General features: G+C 43.6%; 1 protein-coding gene across 2 annotated transcripts in view; it reads left to right on the top strand.

The window, feature by feature from the left end:
• GTF2F2 (general transcription factor IIF subunit 2) overlaps positions 1-13,164 on the top strand; it is a 162,171-nt gene that overhangs the window by 31,662 nt on the left and 117,345 nt on the right. The window lies entirely within an intron of this gene.

The raw sequence follows: 13,164 nt of genomic DNA, 5'->3' as shown, positions 1-13,164 counted from the left end.
TACATAAAAGATTAACTTTTAATTGTTGATGTCTTCCAAGAAGTTCTGTGTATAGTTTTTAAATTGTGTGTGACAGTGGTGAGGTATTTTAAAGAGCTGAATCAGTTGGGAGCAATTGTTTTAGTTGTGAATTAAATAGAGGGAAATTTTTGTTGTGTGTGTTTAGCTTGATATTATTTTCGTTGTTTCTTTCTTTATTTCTTTTTTAATTCTTCAGTGAATTCATAACATTACTACTGAAGCAGCACCCCATCTCAATTTAATGGAACTAATTTTCTCCTACCCCTAATTCAAACTTATTGGTTATGTAAAAGGAAAGAAAAATCTGTGATTTTTATCTCAGGTATCACAAAGAAAGCTGTAAGAATTATAGTATGCTAAGAACATCCTTGTTTTACAGAAGGAATATCCACAAAAGTTTTTGTGTTACCTTGAATTTTACCAGTAGCTGCATAAACTGATCTGAGTAATTAGTGTTTTTCTATTTTATTTTTCTTTGATACCGAATCTAACAAAAACATCATGTGGTCAAAGAAAAAGAAATGGTTTCACCAGAAATTGTTAAAATATCTTCAACACACATATTTTACCTGGAGAAGATTGAGCCATTTTAGAACTACTTATTGTATACTGTGTTGTTCAGGGCATAGTATAGTACCTCCAAGGGAGCTTGAAATTTGTCTTTTGATTGATGGGATTTAATAAGACTTGTTGAACTTGTGAGGTTCTCTTTTTTTATTTTTTATTTTTTTTTATTGGTTGTTCAAAACATTACAAAGCTCTTGACATATTTCTTTTTTTTTTTTTAGAGAGAGAGAGAGAGAGAGAGAGAGAGAGAGAGAGAGAGAATTTTTAATATTTATTTTTTAGTTCTCGGCGGACACAACATCTTTGTTGGTATGTGGTGCTGAGGATCGAACCCGGGCCGCACGCATGCCAGGCGAGCGCGCTACCGCTTGAGCCACATCCCCAGCCCCATATCATATTTCATACATTAGATTCAAGTGGGTTATGAACTCCCATTTTTACCCCAAATACAGATTGCAGAATCACATCGGTTACACATCCACATTTTTACATAATGCCATATTAGTAACTGTTGTATTCTGCTACCTTTCCTAACCTTTACTATCCCCCTCCCCTCCCCTCCCATCTTCTCTCTCTACCCCATCTACTGTAATTCATTTCTCTCCTTGTTTTTTTTCCCAGTCCCCTCACAACCTCTTATATGTAATTTTGTATAACAATGAGGGTCTCCTTCTATTTCCATGCAATTTCCCTTTTCTCTCCCTTTCCCTCCCACCTCATGTCTCTGTTTAATGTTAATCTTTTCCTCCTGCTCTTCCTCCCTGCTCTATTCTTAGTTGCTCTCATTATATCAAAGAAGACATTTCACATTTGTTTTTTAGGGATTGGCTAGCTTTACATAGCATAATCTGCTCTAATGCCATCCATTTCCCTTCAAATTCCATGATTTTGTCATTTTTTAGTGCTGCGTAATACTCCATTGTGTATAAATGCCACATTTTTTTTTTTTATACATTCATCTATTGAAGGGCATCTGGGTTGGTTCCACAGTCTAGCTATTGTGAATTGTGCTGCTATGAACATCGATGTGGCAGTATCCCTGTAGTACGCTCTTTTAAGGTCTTCAGGGAATAGTCCGAGAAGGGCAATAGCTGGGTCAAATGGTGGATCCATTCCCAGCTTTCCCAGGAATCTCTATACTGCTTTCCAAATTGGCCACACCAATTTGCAGTCCCACCAGCAATGTACAAGAGTGCCCTTTTCCCCACATCCTCGCCAGCACTTGTTGTTGTTGTTTGACTTCCTAGTGGCTGCCAATCTTACTGGAGTGAGATGGTATCTTAGGGTGGTTTTGATTTGCATTTCTCTGACTGCTAGAGATGGTGAGCATTTTTTCATGTACTTGTTGATTGATTGTATGTCCTCCTCTGATAAGTGTCTGTTTAGGTCCTTGGTCCATTTGTTGATTGGGTTATTTGTTATCTTATTGTCTAATTTTTTGAGTTCTTTGTATACTCTGGATATTAGGGCTCTATCTGAAGTGTGAGGAGTAAAAATTTGTTCCCATGATGTAGGCTCCCTATTTACCTCTCTTATTGTTTCTCTTGCTGAGAAAAAACTTTTTAGTTTAAGTAAGTCCCATTTGTTGATTCTTGTTATTAACTCTTTGTGCTATGGGTGTCCTATTAAGGAATTTGGAGCCCGCCCCACAATATGTAGATTGGAGCCAACTTTTTCTTCTATCAGACGCAGTGTCTCTGATTTGATATCAAGCTCCTTGATCCATTTTTAGTTAACTTTTGTGCATGGCGAGAGAAGAGGGGATTCAGTTTCATTTTGTTGCATATGGATTTCCAGTTTTCCTAGCACCATTTGTTGAAGATACTATCCTTCTTCCTCCATTGCATGCTTTTAGCCACTTTATCAAATATAAGATAGTTGTAACTTTGTGGATTAGTCTCTGTGTCCTCTATTCTGTACCATTGGTCCAACCACCTGTTTTGGTACCAGTACCATGCTGTTTTTGTTACTATTGCTCTGTAGTATAGTTTGAAGTCTGGTATCACTATGCCGCCTGATTCACACTTCCTGTTGAGAATTGCTTTTGCTATTTTGGGTCTTTTATTTTTCCATATGAATTTCATGATTGCTTTATCTATTTCTACAAGAAATGCCATTGGGATTTTGATTGGTATTGCATTAAACCTATAGAGAAATTTTGGTAATATCGCCATTTTGATGATGTTAGTTCTGCCTATCCATGAACAGGGTATATTTTTCCATCTTCTAAGATCTTCTATTTCTCTCCTTAGGATTCTGTAGTTTTCATTGTATAAATCTTTCACCTCTTTTGTTAGGTTGATTCCCAAGTATTTTATTTTTTTTGAGGATATTGTGAATGGGGTGTTTTTCTCATTTCCGTTTCAGAAGTTTTGTCGCTGATATACAGAAATGCCTTTGATTTATGCGTGTTGATTTTATATCCTGCCACTTTGCTGAATTCATTTGTTAGTTCTAGTAGTTTCTTTGTAGACCCTTTTGGGTCTGCTAGGTATAGAATCATGTCATCTGCAAATAGTGATAATTTAAGTTCTTCTTTTCCTATTTTTATGCCTTTAATTTCTTTCGTCTGTCTAATTGCTCTGGCCAGTGTTTCGAGAACTATATTGAATAGAAGTGGTGATAGAGGGATCCCTTTCTTGTTCCAGATTTTAGAGGGAATGCCTTCAATTTTTCTCCATTCAGAATGATGCTAGCCTGAGGCTTAGCATACATAGCTTTTACAATGTTGAGGTAAGTTCCTGTTATCCCTAGTTTTTCTAGAGTTTTGAACATAAAGGGATGCTGTACTTTGTCGAATGCTTTCTCTGCATCTATCGAGATGATCATATGGTTCATATCTTTAAGTCTATTGATGTGGTGAATAACATTTATTGATTTCCGTATACTGGACCATCCTTGCATCCCAGGGATGAATCCTACTTGATCATGGTGCATAATTTTTTTGATATGATTTTGTATCCGATTCACCAGAATTTTATTGAGGATTTTTGCGTCTAGGTTCATTAGAGATATAGGTCTGTAGTTTTCTTTCTTTGAAGTGTCTTTGTCTGGTTTAGGCATCAGGGTGATGTTGGCCTCGTAGAATGAATTTGGAAGTTCTCCCTCTTTTTCTATTTCCTGAAATAGCTTGAAAGGTATTGGTATTAGTTCCTCTTTAAAGGTTTTGTAAAACTCTGCTGTATACCCATCCGGTCCTGGGCTTTTCTTAGATGGCAATCTTTTGATGGTTTCTTCTATTTCTTCAATTGATATTGGTCTGTTTAGGTTGTCTATATCCTCCTGACTCAATCTGGGCAGATCATATGACTTAAGAAATTTATCGATGTCTTTACTATCTTCTATTTTATTGGAGTATAAGGATTCAAAATAATTTCTGATTATCTTCTGTATTTCTGAAGTGTCTGTTATGATATTGCCTTTTTCATCCTGTATGCTAGTACTTTGATTTCTCTCTCTTCTTCCCTTCGTTAGCATGGCTAAGGGTCTGTCGATGTTATTTATTTTTTCAAAGAACCAACTTTTAGTTTTATCAGTTTTTTCAATTGTTTCTTTTGTTTCAATTTCATTAATTTCAGCTCTGATTTTAATTATTTCTTGCCTTCTACTTCTTTTGCTGTTGTTTTGCTCTTCTTTTTCTAGGATTTTGAGATGAAGTATGAGATCATTTATTTGTTGGTTTTTTTTTTTTAAGGAATGAACTCCATGCAATGAATTTTCCTCTTAGAACTGCTTTCAATGTGTCCCATAGATTCTGATATGTTGTGTCTGTGTTTTCATTTATCTCTAAGAATTTTTTAATTTCCTCCTTGATGTCTTGTATAACCCATTGATCATTCAGTAACCTATTGTTCATTCTCCAAGTGATGCATGATTTTTCCTTCCTTCTTTTATCGTTGATTTTCAGTTTCATTCCATTATGGTCAGATAAGATGCATGGTATTATCTCTACTCCTTTATATTGTCTAAGAGTTGCCTTGTGACATAATATATGATCTATTTTTGAGAAGGATCCATGTGCTGCTGAGAAAAAAGTGTAACTGCTTGATGTTGGGTGGTATATTCTATAAATGTCAATTAAGTCTAGGTTGTTAATTGTGTTATTGAGTTCTATAGTTTCCTTATTCAACTTTTGTTTGGAAGATCTGTCCAGTGGTGAGAGAGGTGTGTTGAAGTCTCCCATGATTATTGTATGGTGGTCTATTAGACTCTTGAACTTGAGAAGAGTTTGCTTGATGAATATAGCTGCACCATTGTTTGGGGCATATATATTTATGATTGTTATGTCTTGTTGGTGTATGGTTCCCTTGAGGAGTATGTAGTGTCCCTCTTTATCCCTTTTGATTAACTTTGGCTTGAAATCTATTTTATTTGATATGAGTATGGACACTCCTGCTTGTTTCCGAAGTCCATATGAGTGATATGATTTTTCTCAACCTTTTACCTTCAGTCTGTGTATGTCTTTTCCTATCAAATGCCTCTCTTGTAGGCAGCATATTGTTGGGTCATGTTTTGTGATCCATTCTACTAGCCTGTGTCTCTTGATTGGTGAGTTTAAGCCATTAACATTTAGGGTTATTATTGAGATATGGGTTATCCTTCCAGCCATATTTGTTTATTTATGTTATTGAATATGGTTTGTTTTCCTCTTTGATTGTTTTCCCCCCTTTACTGTCCTACCTCCCACTGTTGGTTTTCATTGTTATTTTCCATTTCCTCTTCCTGTAATGTTTTGCCGAGGATTTTTTGGAGAGATGGTTTTCTAGCTGCAAATTCTTTTAACTTTTGTTTATCATGGAAGGTTTTAATTTCATCTTCCATCTTGAAGCTTAATTTTGCCGGAAACACAATTCTTGGTTGGAACCCATTTTCTTTCAGTGTTTGAAATATGTTATTCCTGGATCTTGTAGCTTTCAAAGTCTGTGTTGAGAGATCAGCTGTTATCCTGATTGGTTTACCCCTAAATGTAATCTGCTTCCTTTCTCTTGTAGCTTTTAAAATTTTCTCCTTATTCTGTATGTTGGGCATCTTCATTATAATGTGTCTAGGTGTGGATCTCTTATGATTTTGCACATTCGGCGTCCTGTAGGCTTCTAGGATTTGGGATTCTGTCTCGTTCTTCAAGTCTGGGAAGTTTTCTTGAATTATTTCATTGAATAGATTGCTCATTCCTTTGGTTTGTAGCTCTGTGCCTTCCTGTATCCCAATGACTCTTTAAGTTTGGTCTTTTAATGTTGTTCCATATTTCTTGAATGTTCTGCTCATGGTTTCTTAACAGTGTTGCTGAGCTGTCTATGTTCTTTTCAAGTTGAAATACTTTGTCTTCATTGTCTGATGTTCTATCTTCTAAGTGTTCTACTCTGCTGGTAGTATTCTCAATTGAGTTTTTAAGTTGGTTTATTGCTTCCTGCATTTCTAGGATTTCTGTTTGTTTGTTTTTTATAACCTCTATCTCCCTGTATAGTTGATCTTTTGCTTCCTGGATTTGTTTATGTAATTCATTGTTGAAGAGATCTTTCATTGTCTGATTTTGCTGTCTAATGTCTTCCTTGAGACTCCAGATCATCTGAAGCATGTATCTCCTGAATTCTTTATCTGACATTCCATCTGCTGCAGATATTACCTCTTCTAACGTTGAGTTGACCAGCATTGCTTGTGGTCCTTTGTTTCCTTGTCTCTTCATACTGTTCGCGTTTCTTTCTGCTTACTGAGACTGTTGTGTTATTGAATTTTACCCCTATGTATTTGTATTACTCTTGTATAGTTGCAAAGTCTCCGGCACAGGCGCGGGCAGGGGCTCTGCTCCTCCTCCAATTGGGGCAATGTGCCTACCACATCGGCAAGCCGCTGGGCCTGTTCTGCTGGTTGGTAGCAGGTGCGCCTACCTTGCAGGCGCGGGCGGCGGCTCTGCCCCTCTGCGGGCCGTTAGGCCTGTCCTGTTGGTGGTTGCAGTTCCGTCTTTTTTGCAGTCGCGGGCAGCGGCTCTGCCCCTCTGAAGGCCACTGGGCCTGTTCTTCTGGTGGGTCGCAGGTCCACTTTCCTTGCAGGCGCGGGCGGCGGCTCTGCCCCTCTGTGGGTCGCTGGGCCTGTTTTGTCAGTGGTCACATTTTCGCCTACTTTGCAGGCGCGTGGGGGGGGCAGCTCTGCCCCTCCGCACGCCGCTGGGCCTGTTCTGCTGGTGGGTCACAGGTCCGCCTATCTTGCAGGCACGGGAGGTGGCTCTGCCCTTCTGCAGGCCACTGGGACTGTTCTGTTGGTGGGTCGCAGGTTTGCCTACCTTGCAGGCAAGTGGGGTGGCTCTGCCACTCTGCAGGTTCCTGGGCCTATTCTGCCGGTGGGTCGCAGGTCTGCCTACCTTGCAGGCGTGGTTGACTGCTCTGCCCCTCCTTGGGCCACTGGGCCTGTTCTGTTGATGGTCACAGTTCCACTTACCTTGCTGGCGCGGGGGGAGGGGGCAGCTCTGCCCCTCAGCAGGCCGCTGGGCCTGCTCTGCTGGTTGGTCGCAGATCCGCCTACCTTGCAGGTGCGGGGGGAGGGTGCGGCTCTGCCCCTCAGCAGGCCGCTGGGCCTGATCTGCTGGTGGGTCGCAGGTCCACCTACCTTGCAGGCGCGTGGGGCGGCTCTGTCCCTCCGCGGGTTGCTGGGCCTACTCTGCTGGTGGGTCGCAGGTCCGCCTACTTTGCAGGTATTGTTGGCAGCTCTGCCCCTCTGCAGGCCACTGAGCCTGTTCTGTTGGTGGTCACAGTTCCGCCTACCTTGCTGGCGCGGGGGGAGGGGGTAGCTCTGCCCCTTAGCAGTCCGCTGGGCCTGGTCTGCTGGTGGGTCGCAGGTCTGCCTAACTCGCAGGCGTGTGGGGTGGCTCTGCCACTCCACAGGTTGCTGGGCCTGACCTGCCGGTAGGTCGCAGGTTCGCCTACCTTGCAGGCGCGGGTGGAGGGCGCGGCTCTGCCCCTCAGCAGGCCGCTGGGCCTGATCTGCTGGTGGGTCGCAGGTCCGCCTACCTTGCAGGGGCGTGGGGTTACTCTGCCCCTCTGCGGGTTGCTTGGCCTATTCTGCTGGTGGGTCGCAGGTCCGCCTACTTTACAGTCGTGGTTGGCAGCTCTTCCCCTCCGCAGGCCACTGAGTCTGTTCTGTTTGTGATCACAGTTCCGCCTACCTTGCTGGCGCGGGGGGAGGAGGCACCTCTGCCCCTCCGCAGGCCGCTGGGCCTGGTCTGCTGGTGGGTCGCAGGTCCGCCTACCTTGCAGGCGCGTGGGGCGGCTCTGCCACTCCCAGGTTGCTGGCCCTGACCTGCTGGTGGGTTGCAGGTCCGCCTACCTTGCAGGCGCGGGGGGAGGGCGCACACCTATTTGCATTTAGACAGTTACGCGAAATGGAGGACGTAATGCTTGGGATGAAAGTTGAGGGGAAGGAGAAGGTAGGTGCTCTTGAAAAGAAAGAAGGAGAGGGAGATAGATAGCATAGAGGAGAATGGAAACAGCAGTAAAACTTGGAAGGGGAGAGAGAGAGGGAAAAGGGAGAGAAAAAAATAAAATGAAATAGGAAATAAAATTAGGTCTTAGAGATCCATTTTCTTCTCTTCCCGTAGGCAAAGTTGTGCCCTCCGGGCTGAGTTTTGCCCTCAATGTGTCAACAGCAATCCCTGTAAGGCGGTTCCTGGGAGTCTCTCAATCCTGTTGGTCCAGAGCCGTTTCACTTCTACGGCCCCTCCTCCCCTTCCTCCTGCCAGCCAGCCAGGTCCTGCTCACCGGAGGCGGTTCCCCAAGGATTTGGTTACACTTTCAGCCCCACTGAGTGCTCTATTTCCCTAACGACTGAGCACTCTCTCTGTCATTCATCTAAGCCCCAGTGCTGTGGAGCTGTGGTCTGGGAGTCAATTGTTTAATTTTTCCGGACCCCTTTGGTGGGCACACCTTCAGAATCTGGCAGCTAAGACCATTGGTGTCACTGCTGGTGGTAATAGGAGTTGGGGGTCGAGGATCCCCTCTACTTCCCTCAGCCCCTACAGTCACAACCACTCTGCTGGCGGTAGGAGGAGTTGGGGGTCTGGAGTGTCCTGTGTTTCCCTCCGCCCCTACCGTCACACCCTCTCAGTTCGCGGTTGGTGGAGTTGGGGGTGGGGAGTCTTCTCTGCTTCCCTCTGCCCCTACAGTCACACCCACGTCACTGGCAGTAGGGGGAGTTGGGGGTCGAGAGTCCTTTGGCCCTTACGGTCACGCCCACGGAGAGATTTTGAAGTTTCCCGGTTGTTTGTATCTGATGTGGGTGGGGGTCACACACCTGCTAAAGTCGATTCCGCTGGGAAGGAATCTCTTTGGCCGAACTTTGGTGACTTCCCCTCTCTGCTATGGCGGGCCCCTGGCTCCTTGCCGGAGTGTCCGAAGGGAGGGGTGGAACTGGCTTGTCTCTGGTCTGACACAATCTCTGGTTTTAGTTCCCAGTTCGCTATTTCGTAAAGGGTTGGTTAGATTCCCTTCACGCTGTCTCAGGGGGCGGGGCTGTTTCCCGGGTGGGCGGGGCTGTTAGTAGAGCTGGGAGGGCACGGGCTGTCTGCTGGGCCAGGCGGGGACACTTCTCGCTGCGTCAGGCCGCCGGGGGCTGCCTGTAGAGCTGGGCAGCTGCGGCCGCGTGGCTAAGATCCGGGCGGGCGGGGTGGCCGTTCGCTGAGCGAGAGCAGGGCCTCCCGGGAGGGCCGGGCTGGCGGGTGCTGTCTGCCGGTTCGGGCGGGCTGCGCCGCTCTGGGCCGCCGGCCGCTTGCAGAAACGGCTGGTGGCCGCGGGATTGGACTTCTGCACCTGCCGGTGGGCCGCCTGTAGAGCCGGGCAGCTGCGGCCGTGTGTCTAAGAGCCTGGCAGGCGGGGTGGCCATTCGCAGAGTGAGAGCAGGGCCTCCCCGGGATGGCGGGTCCCCTCTGCAGGTTCGGGCGGGCCGCGCTGCTCTGGGCCGCCGGCCGCTTGCAGAAGCGGCTGGTGGCTGCGGGACTGGACCTCTGCGCCCGCGTGGCCGGCCAAGATCCACTTGTCTGGGACAAACTGACACTTCTAATAAACCTACCAATTCCCGGCAGGTCCCCTCTTAATGGAATTTTGCTAGAAGTTCCTCAGTAGGTAGACTGCAGCTGTTCCAATGGGTCTTTCTGATCCCATTAATGTGGAGACATTGGAATCGCTACTTCCTCGCCAGCGGCCATGTTGGATCCCCCCGATGACTCTTAAGTTTGGTTTTTTTATGTTATCCCATATCTCTTGGACATTTTTCTCGTTATTTTTTACCAGCCTTTCTGAGTTGGCTAGACTCTTTTCAAGATGATATATTTTGTCTTCATTATCTGACGTTCTGTTCTGGCTTCTGCTTGCTCCACTCTGTTAGTGATAGTCTCATTTGGGTTTTTAATTTGGTTTATAGTTTCCTTCATTTTTGGAATTATTGTTTGATTTTTTTTATAATCTCTATCTCCTGATAAAGATGCTTATGTGCTTCTTTTATCTGTTTATGTAATTCATTCTCAATGTGTTCTTTCACTGTTTGAATTTGCTGTCTCATATCCTCTTTAAGATTCCCTTCCATCTGTCTAAGGTATTCCATGAGTTCTTTATTTGACCATTTTTCTGATGCCTCTAGGTCCTCCTGAATATTTAGGCTGTCCCGCATTGTTTGTACTCCTTTTCTTCCTTGCTTTTTCATGCTGCTCATGTTACTTCTTGTTCTGTTTGACTGCTGAGTTACTGTTTACTCTTATAAATTTATTTGATGCTTGGGAGGAAAGGTATTAGAAGGGAAGGGAAGAAGTCACTAAAGAGAATGAGAGTAAGCAGGTAGAATTCAAGGAAAGGAGAATAAGGAAATTGAAAAGAAATGAAAAGACAAAAGAAAAAAACTAGAAAATAAAAAAATAAAAAAATTAAAATTAAAAAATAATTATAAAATAGAAGAAATGAAAATGAAAAAATAAAAAATAAAAAAAATTTAATAAATGCAGTCAGAGTTTGATTAACTTCTCTTCCAGTAGGTGGATCTGTGCCCACCGGGCCAAACTTCTCCTCTCAATACATGGGAACCAATCACTGTGCAGCAGCTCCTTTTCCCAGACTGGGCGGGTCTCCAATCCTGAGTGCCTAGGGCCTTCTCTTGTGTCTAGTCACTTCCCCACTTTTCCTCTAGCCAGGCCCCTCTCACGGGTGCCGCTCACCACATACTGGCTACACGCCAGGTCTGCTGCTCCCGGGAGCCCTATTTTCTTGAACGACTGGGCACACTCTCCCTGTTTGTCATTCCCTCAGACCCTCAGTTTGTAGAGCTTGGGGCTGAGAACCCTCAGCGAATTTTGCTTGCACTCCGGTAGCCACGCTCCCAGTAGCTGGTGCAAGAGACCTCAGTTGTCAGCATTTGTGGGAGCGGTAGCCGGGGGTTCCACGCTGCGGGTCCCGCACCACTCCTGATTCCCTCGGTCTGGCTATCGCGCTCACGGGAGAGCTGGGAGGGGCCCTTACAGGAGAGCTGGGAGGGGCCCTTAAGGTTTCCCCGCTGTGTGGAGAGGGAGGGCTAGGGGGTTACACACCTGCCGCCACCAGTTTCAATGAAGTTATCTCCTCCGCCGCATTCTGGTGATGTCAGTTCTCTGCCATGGTGGTATCCCATGCAAATGGCGACAGTTCGTTCCCTTTGCCGGGTGACCAATGCAACAGGTGGGTCCGGACTCGCTCCCCCAAGCCCCGTCTCAATCCTGTGGCCACTGCCTATGAAGGCTCGGTTGGTATTAACCTCCGCAGCTTCAGAAGGGCCGACCAGTTGTTTCAGCAGGATCGTTTAGTGCTGAGTTACAGCGGTTTGTCTGCGAGACGCAGGCGAACGGGAGCTTGAATTCAGCCGATCCAGGCTCGGTGAGTGTTCTGAGAGGCCCAGACTGTTCGCCCCAGATCCATGTCAGCTCAGTATTGCCTTGTGATCCTGAACAAACAGCATTTAGATGGTTTAGGACTCCCTATGCCCGCGCAGCTGAAGAGGTCAGAGACTTGATCTCTCTGCGCCCGCCGCCATGTTGGATCGTGAGGTTCTCTTCTTTTGATTGTCCCTGGTGTAGTAGAGGCATGGCACCAAAATAGTAATAAGGAGGCTGAGTCTTGATAAAAGTTTGAGGTAGTCAAACTTGAATTTCTTTTGTACAAAAAGAAAAAGGTGTAAAAAAAAGTTTTGATTTTTTTTTGTCTTATTAAGTGACTAATTTTTCCAAAGCATGATATAGTGTTGATGCTTATGTAAAAGATCATGATTTAGGAAGCTAATATGTATTATCCTCAAAATTAATCTTCAGTTTTCATCTTTTAAATCCTTTAGATTGTAGTCCTTTTGAACATTTTGTGTTCTCATTTCTGGTTACAGTGTATTCCTAAGTGAATATGGTTTTATAAGAATTATTTTGGCAGACAACTGGAAAATGATCAAGATTGCCATTCTTATTCTGGAGTTTGGACAGTATGTTCTTGCTTTGTAACTGAAGAATTTTTTGTAGAATACTTTGTAGATCAGAATTTTTTTCTACTTCATTAATTATTTCCATTTTCATGTCATTGTTTCTTGACTGTGTACCTTTATGTGCTTTTATTTCCTCATTTGTGAAATGAGGATAGTGACTATTTATATTTATTTTAAACATAAGCATATTTAACATACTTAGAACAATCGTTAGTACATAATGAATGCTCAATGAATATTAGCTATTTCTATTACTAATATTGATATTACCTTTTATTTAAAAACTTTCAAGTTATCTTTTTAAAGCATATGTAGACATTTTGACTCCATATTTGTATATATCATTTTATAAAATTCAGTGAGTAGGGATATTTATATTCTAGTTTCTCAATTGCCTGGATGACAGAGAAAAAGCTCTAGAGTTGTTAACAGTTTATCTCCTTCTCTGTGGAGTCTGACATATTTGCTATCTAGTCATTACAGCAGCAGTTCTTATGATCTCTAGAAAGTCATAAATAGACTGCAGGGGCTCTGCAGCTGCATGCAAATTAAAATACAAGATGTATGTTGTATGTATACATCCTTTTCTATAGTACAGGACTGTAGCTTTCAGTGGAGCCTCAGAAGGGTCTGTGAACCAGAAAACCATTGAGCTTCGACTTTTACATTGCTTTGATTGGTCGTGAACCTGCCAAAGTATAAGTGACTAAGCCATTTTAGAGTAAGCTGTTTATTTTACATTGAAATATAAATGAAGTAAGCAGCATTTTTTAATACTTTTGCATTTTTCCTCAAGCCTAGAATTGTACCTGCTTATTATAATACATTGCTTTTCTAGGCTTTCTATTTTTTTTCTAATAGTAACCAGGCCTACAAAATGTAGAATTTTGTAAGAAAAATTAAAACCTCATTTGAGTTCAATATGTTTAGAGCTTTAATTTTAATAACTTTATTCCTTCTGTTAATGTAATTTTACTTGTTTTTAAAAGGCCTCCTTTGAGTCTCATTTTTCTCATGGTTTAATGCTACATATTTGAGTATCTTGGGGAGGTGGAAGTATGGGACCGGTGCTATGCATTATAATACTTAATTGAAGCAATCTGC

This window comes from Spermophilus citellus (assembly GCF_964194105.1).
Source record: "Spermophilus citellus genome assembly, chromosome: 1".
Taxonomy (NCBI): domain Eukaryota; kingdom Metazoa; phylum Chordata; class Mammalia; order Rodentia; family Sciuridae; genus Spermophilus; species Spermophilus citellus.
This window is presented reverse-complemented; position numbering and strand designations above follow the sequence as displayed.